Source organism: Neopsephotus bourkii, unplaced genomic scaffold (assembly GCF_033783945.1).
Source record: "Neopsephotus bourkii isolate Nb327-2 ecotype Australia unplaced genomic scaffold, CSIRO-AGI_Nbou_v1 NB_1574, whole genome shotgun sequence".
Classification (NCBI taxonomy): domain Eukaryota; kingdom Metazoa; phylum Chordata; class Aves; order Psittaciformes; family Psittacidae; genus Neopsephotus; species Neopsephotus bourkii.
This window is the reverse complement of record NW_026902050.1, coordinates 8048536-8065919: the sequence shown is the minus strand read 5'-3', so window position 1 is coordinate 8065919 and position 17384 is coordinate 8048536.

The following is a 17384-nucleotide window of genomic DNA, read 5'->3' as shown; positions in this document are numbered from 1 at the left end:
CCGTATCAAGTTTCCTTATGCTGTCCACATAGAGATTTCCCTCTTCTTCCCTTCCTTTACCCCATATCCCAAATCAATATCAATGTACTTTGTACTGAACTGGAGACTAAAGCGGTTAGGGAAACTGCTGTGGACCCAGATGGAAAGTTTACAGAAAGAGTCTTGCTGACTCGGATCCTTTGAATTAAGCCCTGGTTGAGGCCCCTGTAGCCAAGGGACTACTGAGTTCTGCTATTTGATAAGTGTCAAAACCTGAATAGTGATAATTGTCTAGCATAATAAGCCTGTGACCTCAGGAATGTGAAAATCATGGAATATTTTTTCCCTTCCAGTGCTGGGAGGGATCTGCAGGTGCTCTGCCAGCCCCATGCAGCCCCAGGGCTGCCTGTGCTGGTTATCTCCAGTGCTTCCCTGGGGCAGTGGAGGCATGGCACTGTGCTCCTCTCCCTGCTCCTTCCCTGAGGCTAATGCTATTGGGGTAGTTGAGGTGTCTCTGCCCAAAGTGGTGCTTTGGCACAAGTGCAATCCAGAACTGGTGTGGGCAGTAGAGCACAACTGTCTTTCATCTGCTTCTACATGCTCCTCCCCTGGACTTGCTCTCACCATTTTTTGGCAGGTTTGGAGGATCTGATCTGACAGTTACAACAGCTTTTGTTAGCTGTAGTCTGGGCAAATGATGCAGAGGGTAATATTTCTTACACCCTTTGCATATAACCTACCAGGACAACTGCTGAATCAGCTTTCTTGTGTTTGGATTTTGATGTATGCAACCCCCTACAGTATTATGCCCTTTTTTCCACATTAAGTCTTCAAAATGTGAGATGTAAAAATTTCAGTGATGTTTATTTGCTGTGCTTCAGCCACAAACTAACTGTGTGTGAAACCTATGCAGTGAAATACCTAAGATGAGGTTTATCCAGGTGTCTTGTTTATTATGGGACATGTATTAAAAAGGCCTAAAGAATTAACTTAAAATGCATTTTAAAAAAAGACAACAAACCAAAACCCCCCAAAACAGAATTGCTTCCAAGATTTATATATTAGGGCTTTGAGTGCTATCTCCTGTGGAATATATGCTGTTCCATAACTGCAACTTCCCCCTGAAACCTTTGCACCTTCCTATGAAGGAGCTGGTGCTGGCACTTGCCAGAGATAGTATAGGGTTACCCAGCGCTCAGATCTGGAGTCCCAGATCTCATTTTCTTGTGTCGCCTACTGAACCCAGCTGTTAAGCTATGTTGTGCAGATTGCTGATGGATGTATCCCAGGGTCATTCAGTGCCTCTGGGGAATTGTTTCTATGGAAAAAACAAAGTCCTCTTGCTTTCATTTGTTTGTTTTATTTTGGGGTTTAACTGGTTATTATTTATTTAACTGGTTATTAACTGTGCCTTATATTTTGATTGCTTTACAGTAATTTCTGTGATTTCTTGTTTAGGAAAGAAAGAAAATGTGGTAGGAAATAAGAAATGTATACATGCAGCTGATATAGCTTATTAACTTTAAAGAGAGCTTATTAGAGGTGCCTTGCTCTCAGATGGGGAGATTAGGGTTTGGTGTTTTTTTTTGTGAGTGTTAGAAGGTTTCCTACAGTTTCCAGTTGCTGATTCAAGCTCACCCAGTAGCTAACTTGCAGGTGCAGGTTTCTGGAGGAAAGGCCTGAAGAGTGTGTGTCCTATCCTGTCTCACCCGTTACCACCACCATACCTGCATCTCCCTTCTCCTTTCTGTTGCGTGTCTGCTGTTACTCTTCAAACAATGGAAATTTGTCTTTGTATTTAATCATGTATAAATGGACTAGTGCAATTGCTGCAACTTCTTCAGTTTATGCTTGAGATGTTTTCCTAAGCCACAATTTTTGCAATTCTGAAGGTAAACAGGCTCTTGCTTTTATCAGCTGGCTGTTCACAAGTTAGAGGTGTTGTAGCATCTGAGTCAATTGCCTGGTGCGCTCCTGAAAAACTTGTGGAAGACTCGTCCAAGATGGGGGTACTGTATTTTACAGGTATTTTCTAACTAGAGAAACTGAGACAGTCAGCAACAAAATGGCAAGGTCATGAAGAAACTGTTTGGCAGCGATAAGAACAAAGAAGCCCCAGTTCTCAGTCTTGTGGTTTAACACACAAGATTACTTATTACCCCTCTCTTTACATTCTCTCCATATAAAGTACATAAGAATAAAAGAGAAAAAGCAGTTCCCTTCGCAAAAGTTAGGCTTTGAAATGCGAACTTTTTGGAAATTTTTGTTAAAATCCCTGGGGACACCAGATATAAGGCATTTCCTGGGACTCTTAAAGGTCATTTGTTGAACAGTTTCTTCTAAGCATATATGACAAATTATTCCCTTGGCTCAATAAACAGGACTCAAGCCCTTTAATTATAATATAGCACTCAATATCTTTAGACATTTCAACGTTTCCTATGTATCCTACACATTTCATTACAAGGAAAGGTTGAACAGAATTAAAAGGGTGGCATACCCGAAGATTGATAGTTTACCTGTCCAAAAGGGAAAAGTCACAGTACAAGTGAGCACAAAGGAAAGAAGGATCCAAACCAAGTTCTGAATACAGAGGAGACTCGGGTAAGAGAGTTTTTATTATCCATAGCTTTTAGCCTTATTTACCATCAGGCTATCTTGCCACAAGCATGCTTTTTAGTTCTGACAGCTCTGAATTATGACCATTGTGGGATCCTATCTCATTAACTGAAATGGGAGAATAAAACATCAAACAATCATAAAAATAATTTGGCACTGTGAAACCACTTAGGAGCAGCTGTCAAACAGGTTGGAAGATAAAGTTCTAAATAAAAAGAATAGAGAGAGCTGCAATGTCCTGCCATATGCTTCCTCTGCATTATAGACTCCTTAATAATATGAAGTGCCTGTGTTTATGCAGAATAGGCCAGACACTCCATATATGATATTGATTATGCCTTAACCCCAATTTAGTAAAGACATACTCCTTTTCCTAATCAGATATTGCAGAAGCAGTTTTCTGAAAATGTCCCTAATGCCAAGACATATTTTATCTTCGAAGGCTGTGGCAGGAGATAGGGCTTTGTCTTGCCTGTTGTCATGGCTTGGAGCCCAGTTTTAGGACAGCAAGGCCCCTGTGGGGCTCTTCTCCAGCAGTTTTCATCCAACAATTCAAAAACATACATCTTTATCAAGCTGTTGTTGTCAGACAACATTAGATAATTAATAGGCCATTTGTCAGCCTGCACAAAACATGTTAAAATCCCAAACACAATCAGGATAAATATAGTTGCCTGCTCTCTGAAGGCTTTTTGTTCTGACATGCAGGCATTGCAAGCAGATATTTACTATTAAACAAGACTCATTATTAATCACATCTAATGTTAATTAATTAACTGCCTCTGTGCATTGAGGGCTATGACTTGAGTTGTTTTAAGGAGCTAATTGGTAACTTAGCAGTTTGCATGGAAGTTGCCTCTTGTTCAGTTCACATCAACTTTTTCAGCTTAATAGAATAATTGTTCATTAAAAATATAAATAAAATGGTTTATTTTTAGCACTGTAAATTAATATTTAAATAAGCCCACATCTGAACTTTTAGGGAAGGTGTAACGGTTTGGTGTCAGACCCAGCTTTACTATTGGCATTGCTGAGTTAGGGCAGGTGCATATATAGATAGCTCTCTGAGGGATGAATGCCAATTAGATGGGGTACAGATGATAACTGCATCATGCCCGCACAGCCCAAGCAGAGCTGCTGGCAGATGCTAACCGCCTGGAAACACCACAGCAGCTTTTGTGATCTACCAGCACTCAAGGATAGAGCTGCTGAGAAGTAGTAATTAGAGGTGTCTTTGAAAACCCAAATGCCTTTAGGGTTTGGTCCTGATTCTCCTTAGCCCTAAGACTTGACTCATTGTTGAAGAGTGCAGAATGAGTATCACTCCTATTAGAAAATGTCACCAAGTCTGTTTTGCACCCTGTTTGCCTGATATGTTTGGTTGCCTGGGGAAAGGAGCTATTGAGAAGTAGACCCCTTCTACTTCAAGATGCCCTTCTTCTAAACAGTGTTTATTTCTCATGAAAGGAAAAGAAAGTCAGGTTGGATTGGTGATCCATATGGAAGCCAACAAGTCAATGCAACACTTGAGCAGTCATTTTGCCTGCAGAATTTCTCATCAACCAAACAGGAAAGCCTTACAGGTGGTATGATTTGTCCCAGGTCCTCTGCCAAGCTGTATGTGCCATTTGATTGTTCTGCAAACAAGTGTCATTTTTTTTCCTTTATGTTTTTTCTTGACATGCCCATTGTATTCTACGCTCTGAATGTGTCTCAGATGCTATGATGGCTGGTTTTGCTGAGGAAGCCTGTGATGACTACGCATTCATGTCTCGTGTTAGCTTCCATAATTGTATAAAACCGTTTTGTAGAATTGAGGGGGGAGTATCGCTTAATTACCCATTCCTAGAATTTTTGTTTCTGCAAAAACTTCTGTGGAAATCAGCAGGAGTCCTGCATATAAAGAGCTTACAGCATTAATCCCAAACATAACTTATGAAAACTGCCTTTCCTTCACATTCCCATTATATAACTTGGTGGCATAAGTGTCTGGGCCACAGAAACTATAAATCTTTTGAAATAGTCACTGATTTCATCACCCACTAAATAAAGATGACATTTTTTGTGAAATATTTCATATTCAGACTGTCTGTCCAGCCATGCTCCAGCACTCTCTCCTCTTTGCTGTGTCAATATTTGCATTACCAACCCTATTTTGGAGGGTTTCTAACTTGATCTTATATTTGTTTTGGCAAAGAACATGGAACACAACTTCTTACTCTGAGAGAGAATTTGTTTTAAGAGATGATGATGATGATGGGTTGTGACTTGGAGAAGGGTTGGAGTCTTTGAGGAAAATGCATCTTTCCTTGGCTGGCTTAGCCTGACTGGGAGCGTTGTCCTGCAGCACAGCAGCAGCACCATGGTGGGAAAGAGGTGTCTGGGTCTGAGAATGGTTTATGTGCTTCTCCATTGCCATAGGGCATCACCTCTGTTGAATCTGAGGGTCTGGTCGGTGGGGAATGGCTCACAATAGGGGAACTGGGTTTTTCTTAGCACCTTGTGTCTCTGTGAGTCTTAGAGGTGTTCCCCACTGCCTCTTACGTCCAGCAGGATCTGCAGGTCTTCCCTTGCAGGAAGAGTGGGTGAGTCTGTTGTGTGTTGCCTAAGGCTGCTTAGAGGGTCAGCTGGCAAGTGAGTCCTGGTAAAACCCTCTCATTGCCCAGATCTTAGTATGAGTTTGAAAATTACATCATGGCTCAATTCTGTTGAGTTTCCAGTAAAAAAAGCACGAAATAATTAGAGAAATTGACTTTTGATGTCCTGTATGCAAATGTAGTTCATAAGTGCTTTCAAGGCTGTGCCTGAAATTTTGTATTTTTTCTACTTATTCACAGAAACATCAAAAACAGTCATGTACTTGTGCCAATAAATATGTTCCTACACGTGTATATGTTCAAAATCACATACATGCACAGGTAGATATATTTTTCAGACTTGCATCTATAATGTGTGTATCAAGTATTTCCTTGCACAGATATCCCTAAATAGCTCTCATATGGGGGAACTGCAGAGGTTGTATTGTTTTATTCCTGCTGAAATGGTGACACCAAATTGTACAAAAGGGAAAGCTTAGTCTAGAGTGAAAAATTTCTTTTAACTAGCAAGGCCTGATGCTGGGATTAAACTTAAATCAGTGTTAGCATCTCTGAAGAAGCCTTGTTGGTGGGAACTAAGTGTTGTATGAAGTTGCGTTATACTCTTGCATCACAAGCCCAACAATACGCTTCAGTTAAACATGTTGCAGGCACTTATACCGAAAGCATGAAGCTGTTGCTGTTAGGAAAGTTTTATTTTCATTTGTAACTGTAGCTCCAAGTGTAGGGTCTTTGGGTGTATCACATCCCCATCCCTTTTGGGTGCATTTATCCAGGCTTTAATTTTAAGGAGATGCTCAGGTTGTCAGTGTCACCTACCAGGTTGTGTGCTGCGCTCTCATTGTATGAGGAAATAAAGTACCCAGCCTGTTCATCACATGAAGCATTGCCTGCTGCTGTGGACTTGCTGTTGAGTTCCTGGGATACCTCATTCATCTTGCTTGTAGCTCCTGCAGCTCCAGTTCTGCCCGAGACCTTTGTGCCCACACCATGCCTGGCTGCAGAGGTTTGCCCTGCATGGGACCTGTAGTTGCATCATTCTTAGTGGTATGTGTTGAAAAAAATTAACAAACTATGTATTTCCAACAGAGGCTTCAAAAGATGCAGGATTAAGTAGTTAAGTAGGTTTAGGCTATTTCAAGCAAGGCGCATGCTTGCAAAATAATATTTGTATTGGCTCTGTGCTAGCAAATATGTTATCAAGAGACAAACCAGAAACCTTTTCTTTCAAGATGTAATGCTGTTTTAGGGGGAAGGGATATTTAATTCCTAGACAGAGGAAGAAGCTTCCCTCATCCAAACTCTATGAGACATTATTTCAGTCAGAGAAATACCCTAAAAATTATAGAAATACTTTAAAATAATAACATTCAACTCTCCCTCTTCTGTAACCCCACATGAGCAAACTTCCAAGGAAGGAGACGAAAAGCAAGACAATATCTACAGCGAATTCAGGAGTCCGGCATAAAGTTGTATTTTCCCCACCTGTTCTGAACTGAAAGGCTTGCAGCCATTGTCAGTGTGGGTTACACATACACCACCAAAAACACACAAAAGCCCCTTAGCCCAAAAGGCATTTTATTGAATCATGCAATGATTACCAAGTGGTATCTAAAACTAACCAATAAGGTTATAACCTAGATTTCTTTATGGACTTTTAAACAAGCTTGCCTGAGATTGGATAACAAGAAATATAAGGCTACCTCCATTCTAAAAATGTGGAGCCATTTCAAAGCAAGAAATAATTCTAAAGAAAATTTGTATATGCTTGATTGATTATCTTATTTTAATCCATATTAAAGCTTTAAGTCTTTAGGTGTGGCTCTTTAGTTCTAACATCTCATAAATTATGGCTATAATGAAGCAGTCATTTATCCAAGGCTGATGATAAATGGCTTGCCCTAGGAGGAACTAAAGAATAGGCAAGTAGATCATTTTCATATTTGGTGAAAACAATATTAAGTACCCAGACCTCAGTGATTGCCCTAATAAATGAATAATCCGAGGTGAGGGGCTTGGCAGTCAGCGTAAAAAATAACCTGAGCTTTCTCTGTCATTTGTCAGGCTTTGCTATGACAGCATGCATTATGGGTAAATGAGCAATCAGCAAGAACTATGTTATGGCTGGGATGTTTCTGAGAAATTTATCATATGCATTGCCTGGTACCTTTAAGACCTTAAGGCGTAATGGCTATAGTGCATGACTTCAAGCGAACACAGTTCTTATTTACCATCCTATGCTTCATTTGCACTGGATCCCCTTTTTCCCCCATGTATTAAGGGAATGAGCCTCTGTTAGTGTTGTTTCCCAGACTTACTTTCACTTGTACACGACATTCCAGCCTGCTCCATGTTATTTTTAAGGCACAATGATATTTAAGGGATTTTGAGGATACTCAGACTGGTATAGTAGAGATGTCAATTTACATTTAATGAGTTAAGTCAGTAACACATGGATAGGATGTGTAGGAACAAAACCCAGGGGAAATGCAAGGAAACACAATAAAGCACTCCTCCAAACACCTGAAGTGCAGCGGGAAATTATGTGCTGTTACCTCTTAATTAGCCATGAAATGCTCAGGTACAGAGTGGGAACCACAGTGAAGGGTATTAGCAGGTGTCTTGTTATGATATAAACCTATTTTTCCAGAGAGCTCCCCATGGGAGAGCATCACCAGTGGTGTGCTACATGATACAGTGCTTGATGGCTTGTGAGCTTGTGGCTGTATTCAACTTTTCTGATCAAAAATTGCCCAAATTGCTTCTTTCTACTGGTGAGGTGTTAGTGTTTTATCTGACAACTCTTCTGCAGGTCACTTCGGTTATAACTTAATGGAAGACACAAAAGCAGTGAAACTCTTACCTCCTGCATAATAATTTCATAGCAATATACGAAGGCATCAAATGTTGGAGTGGAACTGGGGGGACCCAGGTGTGCTGAGGCACTGGGAGGAGCAAACCGGTGGCGCTGAGACTGCATGTGTGGAAGGGGACTCTCATGAAATGGAAATGTTGACATAAGTGAAATCCTCAAGTGGGCACAGATGTTGAAATCCAGGGCCTGGATTTCTGTGAGACTTCTTAATTGTGACCAAAATGGATAGGAATTTCTCTCTCACTAAACAAACACAGATTAGCAGGAAAAGCAGTTGAGCGAAGGGACGAGAAAGGAAACACTGTCTTTTTCTAGGCTGAGGCTTGTGAAACAAAGCTTGCACTGGCATCACACCTGCCTCTTCATGGGATGGATGTTACATCAGATTGGTTTTATCTTATTTGTTTTAAGGCTTTTGAAGGAAGAAATGTTGTAGGGTCATGAATAATTTTTTAATATTGGTGGAAAGTGAAACTGTACAAGCCAAGTTACCATGTTTTCCACTAGCAGTAAAGATTGTTGAGGTGAAGCTTTTAGGGAGTTGTTACCTACAGCTTTCTTCTCCTAAGGCCTCATCATGTGATGTGCTGAGGATAAAGCCAGCAACAAGACTGTCTTTGCTTACTTTTAAACAGGTCACTGTGTTGTTTTAGAAGTGTGAGCTTGGATGATCATGTTTCAGTGATTTGCTGAATCAGGACAGAACTACTTGGCACACTATTTATACTATTTAGCAGCCTTCCAGTATTTGAAGGGGGCCTACAAAGATGCTGGAGAGGGACTCTTCGCTAGGGACTGTAGTTAAAGGACAAGGGGTAACGGGTTAAAAATTAAACAGGGGAAGTTTAAATTGGATATAAGGAAGAAGTTCTTTACTGTAAGGGTGGTGAGGCACTGGAATGGGTTGCCCAAGGAAGTTGTGAATGCTCCATCCCTGGCGGTGTTCAAGGCCAGGTTGGACAGAGCCTTGGGTGACATGGTTTAGTGTGAGGTGTCCCTGCTCATGACAGGGGGGTTGGGACTAGATGATCTTGAGGTCCTTTCCAACCCTAGCTATTCTATGATTCTATGACACTCCGGATGAAGCCCACAAAGTCTTCTCTCTGTCCCACTCAGAGTTTGCCCTGTGGCTGCTATGCCATCTTCTTGGCAACTACAACTTGGATTTTGTTTGTTTTGTAATTATTTTCTTTTTTTTTTTACTGTCATAGAAGAAAGGAATGTTAGAAAATGCTCTGATCTAGATTTTTTGAAAATTTAAATGCTAGTCTGCCACAGCTTTCAATATCTCTTTACCTGCTGCCACTTATACCTTTCACTTCTCATTAAGGAAATGAACCCAGAAGATTAAAGCACTCCCAATTTAGCTTTCTAAATAGGAAGTGAAAGTTGAAAACAGACCAGCTGAAAAAAAGTGCCACTGAGAACTGCAGCTAGGCTGATGCTATTAGAAAAAAGAGACCCCTTCTTTCTTCTGATCTGTCATTTCAGGAAGCTTGTTTATGTATAGGTCTGACATCAGATGAATATGTAGTGACCTTTCTCATTGAGATGAAAGTTTTACTTTAGACTGATCAGATATCACATACTAAATGCTAAGAGTTTCATAAAAGTAAGGCAGCAATCTTGTATAGAAACAAGTTCATCTTTCTGGAGCCCATTAATATCCTAGATTATCTGCATGGGATTGGAGCCTGTGATTGGACAGTGATTTCAAACCCTCTTAAATGAATTTTGAGAGAATGAATCTGGATCCTGACTGATTAATTTGAACACCAAGAGGGTGGAGTGAAAGGAGGGTGGAGGGAGGTAGAATGTTCATGATGGGCGTTTTTATAATTTAAGCTGTCTTTTAATATCTGGCTGCTATTCTCATTACAGTTGTTTCCCTGTACCTGTTTAGAGCTGACAAAGCAGATAGGAGCTCCAGAAGCTGTGGATCAGATCCTTAGGGTTCATGACTTGGGAGCAGCACCAGAACACACTTAGCAGGAAGGAAATCACTGCAGGGTGTTCAGGATGCACAGATGAGCACAGCAGAGGGTAGCAGGAAGGAAATTGCTGCAGGTTGTCCATGAAGCACAGAAGAGCACAGCAGAGGGTACCAGGATCTCATCACTCCAAGACATCTCTTTAATGCATACAGAGAGAGAAATCAAAATTAGATGCTCTGCTAGATCAGTGAGTTAAATGGGCTGAGAATTCCTCCCATTACAGGGGGAATAGGAACATTTTGTGGTGATGGGAAGGTACAGAGGGAGCAGCCATGACCAGAACAACAGCAAGCTCCTACATGGCCTCAACCCCATTTGTCTGACTTGATTTTGATGAGGTTGAGCTCAGCAATCAGAAACAAACCAGCTCCTTCCATAACTATGATTCAGTCCCTTGGTATGAAGACTACTTGAAATAGTGGTGTGAGGGACGCAGCTGCCAGTGTTTTATCTTCTTGAATGGCATAATTTACCAGAAAACAGTATTGTCTGTTGTCTTAGGACAGAGAAGTAAAAGGCCCTGGGCCATGACATTTTCTAGGTCAGATAGAGAGGGATCCACAGGACAGCTGAAAAACCTCCTTTAAAACTGAGATAGGGGTGGCCTTCTTCCTTGGAGCATGGCTGAGACACAAGCTCATGAGCTAATCTGTTTGAGTCTAAGACTTCACGATATAACTTGAGTTTATATTTCACAATTATATATTATTATATCACAATATTATATATATAAAATCACACTATAACTTGAGTATATATTATCTTTGCTTAGTTTTAAAATAGTATGCTATTAATTATAAACATGAACTTAAAATCCCTTTCATAATTAATTTCCAAATGTCGGCTGCTTATTCAGAGAGGCAACACTTACATACTTTTTTTTTCAGTGTCCTGATCCGTGTGTTTCACATGTATAGGCTCAAAGACTTAAAAAAATACAATACAAGGTAGCATTTCTAATAAGACTTTTGACTACATCTATATGTATAGGTTTTGTATAGGTATCTTATAATGTATGAAATAGAGAGATTGTCATAGAGGCATCTTACTGAACCAGTGCCAGTAAGAAGAGCTTGTAACTGCCTAAGGTGATTATTGGAAAAATTAGGAATATCTGTCATATTAATATATTTGAGTTTTGTGATTTAAGATTTGTGTCTGAACGTCTGATTCATCTCACTGAAACTGAGTTACCATCAGCAAATTGAAGGTTTCACTTTTTCTTGAATTTATTTAATAGTACAGTCTCAAATTGAAACCACAGGAATAGGGCTTACTGGCTGGCATTCTCTACGTGGGATGTAGATGCTAAATCTTTAACCTGGACTATGTTGTACACAGTGATCTATGTTTATGTGGAAGTATGTTACCAGTATCAGTTTGCTCTAAATATATTGCTTTTAAATAACTCGTGACAAAGAAAAGGAAGATCTGAATATACCATGTTTCTTTTCTTGCTTAATAGTTTACACTGACTGTAAATAATAATAATAGGCTGACTGCAGAACCTTCCCCTAGTAAAGTCTAGGAGCATTTGGTATGGCAGAATTTCTCAGTTTGATGTGACTCTATCTTTGACAGTTCTTCTAAGGTAGGTTATTTTGGAGAAAACATATGTTTCCATTTTCTCTCCCTCAGCTTCCCTTTTAGTCCCCAAGCTCCACTGGGGTCACAGCAACATTAAGGCTTTTGTCACTGTGATTAATAGCTCTTTAGATCATCTTTAATTCACTCACTAATGACTGAGGGTCTTTCTGCTCTCCAAGTAATCGCGTGATGTATGAGCCGATAGTACACCTTGTGGCAGAGGTGAAAATCATTCAGGCAATGCAAATATTGTCACGGGGACAAATGTTTTCCCTGTTAATAAAAATTAATGAATTCTACCCAGGAGCTAGTTAAAGAAGCTCTGGTGAAAGAGATCCAAACACAAACAAGTTTTTGCTGCTTGGAACCATTAATTCAGTCTTTCTAGGTATGTGAGGATAACTATTATTAGTGTTTCTGCATCTATATAATAGATGAGATAGTGGCAGGTTGATTTAATTACACAAATGTGTTGCACTGCAGGTAGATCTGTCTTTTGGTTGTGCCTATGTGCTGGTTTTCACGTAAGAACAGATACTTTGCTTTGCCATGGTTATAGCATGGGTTTCAATGTTTCACAGTCCCTAAACAGGTAACTTCCAGCTTCAGGCTGAATTCTTGCTTCCAACCAAATGCTGCCTTGGTCAGGATATCATAACTGTAAAATGATGCAAAAATGTTTATTTTTTTTTTTCAAGTCCCTGTCACACATCATAAAAGGTTGATGAAGAAGCTGTAAATTAATCACCTGGAAGAGGATGAAATGCTTCGAGTATCTTATTATATTTATTGCATGTGTAGGAATAATAAAAACGCTCTGTCCCTCTGCCAGGTCACCATACAGGGCAGTTGTTCATGTTGTGATCCCTTCCCTCACCCAGGGCTCAGACTTCAGTGTGCAGTGTCTTTTATGGAAAGGTGTGATTCTTATTTGCTGACGGAGCATAGACCATATTTAACATTGTTGTCTTTTTGTTTCATTTTGATAGTCACCAATTCTTTCTTCTGATGACAAAACACTATTGTCTCAGTGGAATACATATTTCTGAATTACTTCCCAGTCTCAACCTTATCATTTACATCTTAGTACAGGAAAAGAGTAAACTTTTAAAAGACATAATTTTACCTCTTCACAGTGCTTATCTACAAAGGAACATATTACTGAGGGGGGGAAAGAGCTCTAGTTGTTACTATTATTTCTGGTAGACACCCAAGGAGAGTAGCTAATTTGTTCTTCATTAATGCCAAGGACAAATAAAAAAGCAAGGACTGAATTATGCATTTATTTCCATTGTGCCTCTAACGTGGGCTTCCACTCCCCATCATCCTCCAAAAGAATTCCCAAACCTTTGCTGTGCATTTCATGTGATACCATAGGGTGCAATAATATGGTTTTAAAAGAAGATGAATTTAGTAGTGAATCTTAATTGAAGGCAGAAAATTACATGCAGCCCCCCTGCTGAAAGGGGGATGGACAGTTGGCTACAGAGGGTTTTTTGGTTTTGTTTTGGATTTTTTTTTTCCTTTTTTTAATATATTTATTATTATTTTTTATTTATTATGATTTTTTAATAGCTTGACAATAACCTTTTAGTATCAGTTGGCAGAGGCCTGGACAAAAACATTAGAGTCAAATTTATTTGGAATGTGAATATTTTCTTTTAATCCTGGGTATAACGACAGTTGTTGGATGGCACCCGTTGTGTCCATTTTGTGATGAGCTGATCTGGTCTTGGACCTCAGCTTGAATTGCTGGTAACTGGGAGATGGAATTCCCAGCCTGTACAGCTCCTAAGAAAATGAAAGGTATATGGAGCTGACCTTTCAGTTATTAGCACATGAGCATATGTACCCAGGTCCTCCTTTTGACAGCTAAATGCCCCAGGGCCCAAGCTCAGCCCCTTGAGGTTGAAGGGCATTTTCAAGTGTTTCATGGGCTTTGGATGTGTCCCTTACAAGAGTTTTGCCTTTGCATAGAACCCAAAGCACTTGGATTTGAAATGACTAAATTTTCATGTGAAAACTTGGTTTCTTTTTTTTTTTTCTGTAGAACATAGAATAATCAATGAAAAGGATTTCTAATTTTTCTCAGAAGTCATGTTTGACCCTTGTCTCAAAATGCTGTGAAAAATTATATTCTTATATAATTAATAAAATATTATACAATATTTTGCATATATTATACAGTACACGTTCCTACTCAGATACATAAAGCAGCATTCAAAAAATACGTTGCCATACTACAGACAGAGCCAGTTTTGTTCCAGCAGAATAACTCTTGTAAAATTAAGGATGATTCTCCAGTATGTTTCTGGAGAGGTAACGATGACTTGGAGAAATCAAAATCTGGATTTCAGAGCTCGTGTCTAACTTCAGAAAAACAGGCTATATTGATTAAAGTTTGTTTAACAAAAAAGAAAAAAAAGGGAAGTATTTTACTGCTCTCTAATGATGAATTGCTTCAATGTTTTCTTTTATTATCACCCTCTAGTCCTCTACTGCTCAGCCCCCAGTTAGGCATCTAAATAAGATCCAGATTTGCCAAAGTGCTCAGGAGTCAGGAGTTTCCACCGGGAGACTTTTTTCCTGAACTTCCAGAAGAATTAGGTAATGGAGACTGCCCGTTTGGTGTCACAGTGGGAACCAGTCTGTTTGGCAGCCTTGACCTAAAAGGTTTCAGTTTTCTGGGTGTTGTTCCTCCTGCAGTTTCAGGCGTGTCTACAGTGTAGTGTCGCTATTTCTGTATCGCCTCTTGCTGGAGAGCTTATGCTCCTGGTAGTGGTTGGGCTGAGAGGGGTTGGTGTCCCTCCAGAAAGCTGCTCTCTTTTGAAATACCTGAACCTCTCCTGTCACTTCAGGTGGCTGAATGTCAACCACTTCCCTTGACGCTGAATTATAAGGTGGTAGAACAGGCGTTGCTAGAATAAAGTTACTGAAGTTCTACTGGAACATAATCTGCCTTTAGAAAAGTCTTGATATTGTTCTGGTGGAAAGCTGAGCTCTCACTCTGTGAAAAGCTGGGTATTTATACATAAGTATGTATGCATATACTAATTATGAGTAAGGAATTAGCAGTGAATTAGGACAGCACTTTGTTCAGTCATGGAGCATTATTTCCCTGTGAAAAACCAAGTCATCCAAAAGAGCCTAGGAGCACACCTGATAGGTTTGCATTTTTGTGTTTCTTGCTGATTTTTTTTATATCCTTGGGCTTAGTTTCTTCTATTCAGTTTTTTTCTAGTCCAGCTCTTTTCTGAGTGGAGAAGGAATGTTTCCATACTGCAGAGAAAGTAAGAACCGAAACTAAACCAGGCTCAGTGAAAAGTAACTTCACTTGCTTCCTAATCAGTTTAGGGTGGGAAAAGATGAGCAAGGACACCAGTAAGACTTTCCTAATCCACCCCCGCTCTCTACATCTCCCCTTCAGGCTTGATGAGCTGAAGCCTGAAGGTTTTCCATGTCTAGGCTTCTGTGGGAGAAAAGTCACTCTACCACAAATGGAGCAGTTATCTTTCCTCATTCGTGTCAATAGGTAGCAGACGGGTACAAGAGAATGGAGGCTGAGAATTTCATAAAACCTATTTAAAAAAGAAATTTTAACAATTGCATTAGAAGCTGGCACTATATGTCGTATAGTATGTGAAGGATTTATATTGAATAACTGTCTAATCTCCTGTGTAAGTGGAACTTCCTTGGCCTTATTTTGAACCTGAAGTAATAAAAAAGGAAATGAAAGCAAAGGTAAACTTTAAAGTATTGTTTTACTCTAAATGCTTTCAGTAAAGGGCCTTGTTATCTAATGATTGGTACTAGATGGCTGGTATAAATCGTGTTGTTTGTTCTCTGCACTCATGGCAAAGGAAAGCAGAGGCAAAAGGAAATCAATTGGAACTAGGAGGTAACAAATGACCAGTCTTAGGCAAGCATAGCGGATGGGGAAAATAGAGCTGTGGGCATACATTAGTAGGAAATGCAGTGGTGACTTTTCCCTGTTATTTAGGAAATGCAGCAAATAATGAATATTTTTGATGGAGGGAGCACCTCAGACAATTAAGAATGTGCAGATGTTTGAATATCAAGTCTTGCTTTCAATGCTTTCTTGGAAAGGGTTTTTGCCCTTAATGCTGAATTATCAGAATCAAAGGGAGAACCAGAAGATGTGGTGGCAACTATTGTGAAGATGGGCAAGCCCACTTCATGCCAGCTCCCCAAGGAGAGTGCTGAATGAGCCAGCACAGCAGTGCATGGTTCAGAGGCAGCTCCAGAGTTGCCCAGGACTTTGGGAAATATTTTGGCAGTTTTGTGCCAGACTGAACCCTGCAGAGTGGCTACAGTATTGCCAGATCTGAATCTAGACAAGTTTCAGTAACTTTCTGTTTGGGGTTATTTCTACTTAATAGTTGCTCAGAAAGGTAAATTTTTGTGGAGCACAACTCCCCTATCTCAAGAACAACCTCTGCTACAATGGCAGAATAGTTTTTATCTGGAGATGCAAGAAAGGAAAGGACTAATTGGTCAGCAACTCTTTACAAGGATCACCCTGGCAGTAGGTACCAGGGCTGGATCAACCCGAGCATGGGCAGCATCTGCACCCAAAATACCAGTTTTTTACCTCTGTTTCAAACAAGATTTTGAAAAATTGGAGCTGGGTGTAGGCAAGGAAAGTGTCCCATGGGTATGTAAGAACTGAGACCCAGCAAGCTGCAGAATCTTCATCGTTGCTGGCTTTGAAGATCATCCAGGGCATGCCATGAGGAACTGTGTCAATCTGGAGGCTGATGGTTGAGGTGCCCTCTGGCTGACCTGGGTCTGGGTTTGCCTTCCCACTGGGTTTGCTAGGCTGCTTGGAGAGCCTAATGGCTGGTCTGAGTTATTAGTCCTTTACATGTCAGCATGTGTGTGTAGGTAATGGGGAAAGCTTGCTTTTTTTTTTTTTCCTTCTAAATTATTTTTCTCAAAGCATCTGAACAATGTTCTCTGTATGTTACCACAGTATATTAGTTCTCCAAGCAAATCTGAAAGTGCTACAGAGGGGACACCCTAACACCTTGAAAAGTATCAGTAAAAACTGCTGAAAGCATTAAAAATAAATGAATCATAGGGTGAGAACTAGTATGACAGGTAAATAGCCACAACATAAAATGCCTCTGGAATCTGTGGGATATTTGCAGGTACAAGGGGGCTTCTAAAGTCATGGTTCATTTACAATGTCTGGTTCCTCTCTCCAGGAAGGATTTCTAATAGATTCAAGGAGACTCCAATCTTTTAGTAGGTCTTGGGAGAAGAAAGGCAGCTCTGTAAGGGAGAGAAGTTTGGTTTGTTTATGGAGAAAACTTGCCAGTCACGTTTCATATTGTGTCCTGCTCGGAAGAACAGCTGAAGGCTTTCACACTGTGGAGGAGATGACGTTTCCATACAATAGCTGAATGGAACACTATTGTACAGAAACCTCCATGGTGTGAAAGCATACCTGGAGATGGCTGCAGCCCCCTGGAAAGCTCCGTTCCATCAGAAAAGCATTTGTGTTTTACAAATAGATGTTGGTGTGGGGTTTTGTTGTTTTGCTGGTTTTTTTTTGTTTGTTTTGTTTTGTGTTGTTTTGTTTTGTTTTGTTTTTTACTGCCCCAGATCAGTTCCAGCCTGTGGCTGCAGCAGGCTCTGAATGGTGGAGTTTTGCCAAAAATTAACAGCATAGAATACTCTGTTTTCCCATAACAAGTGCAGAGGTGAATG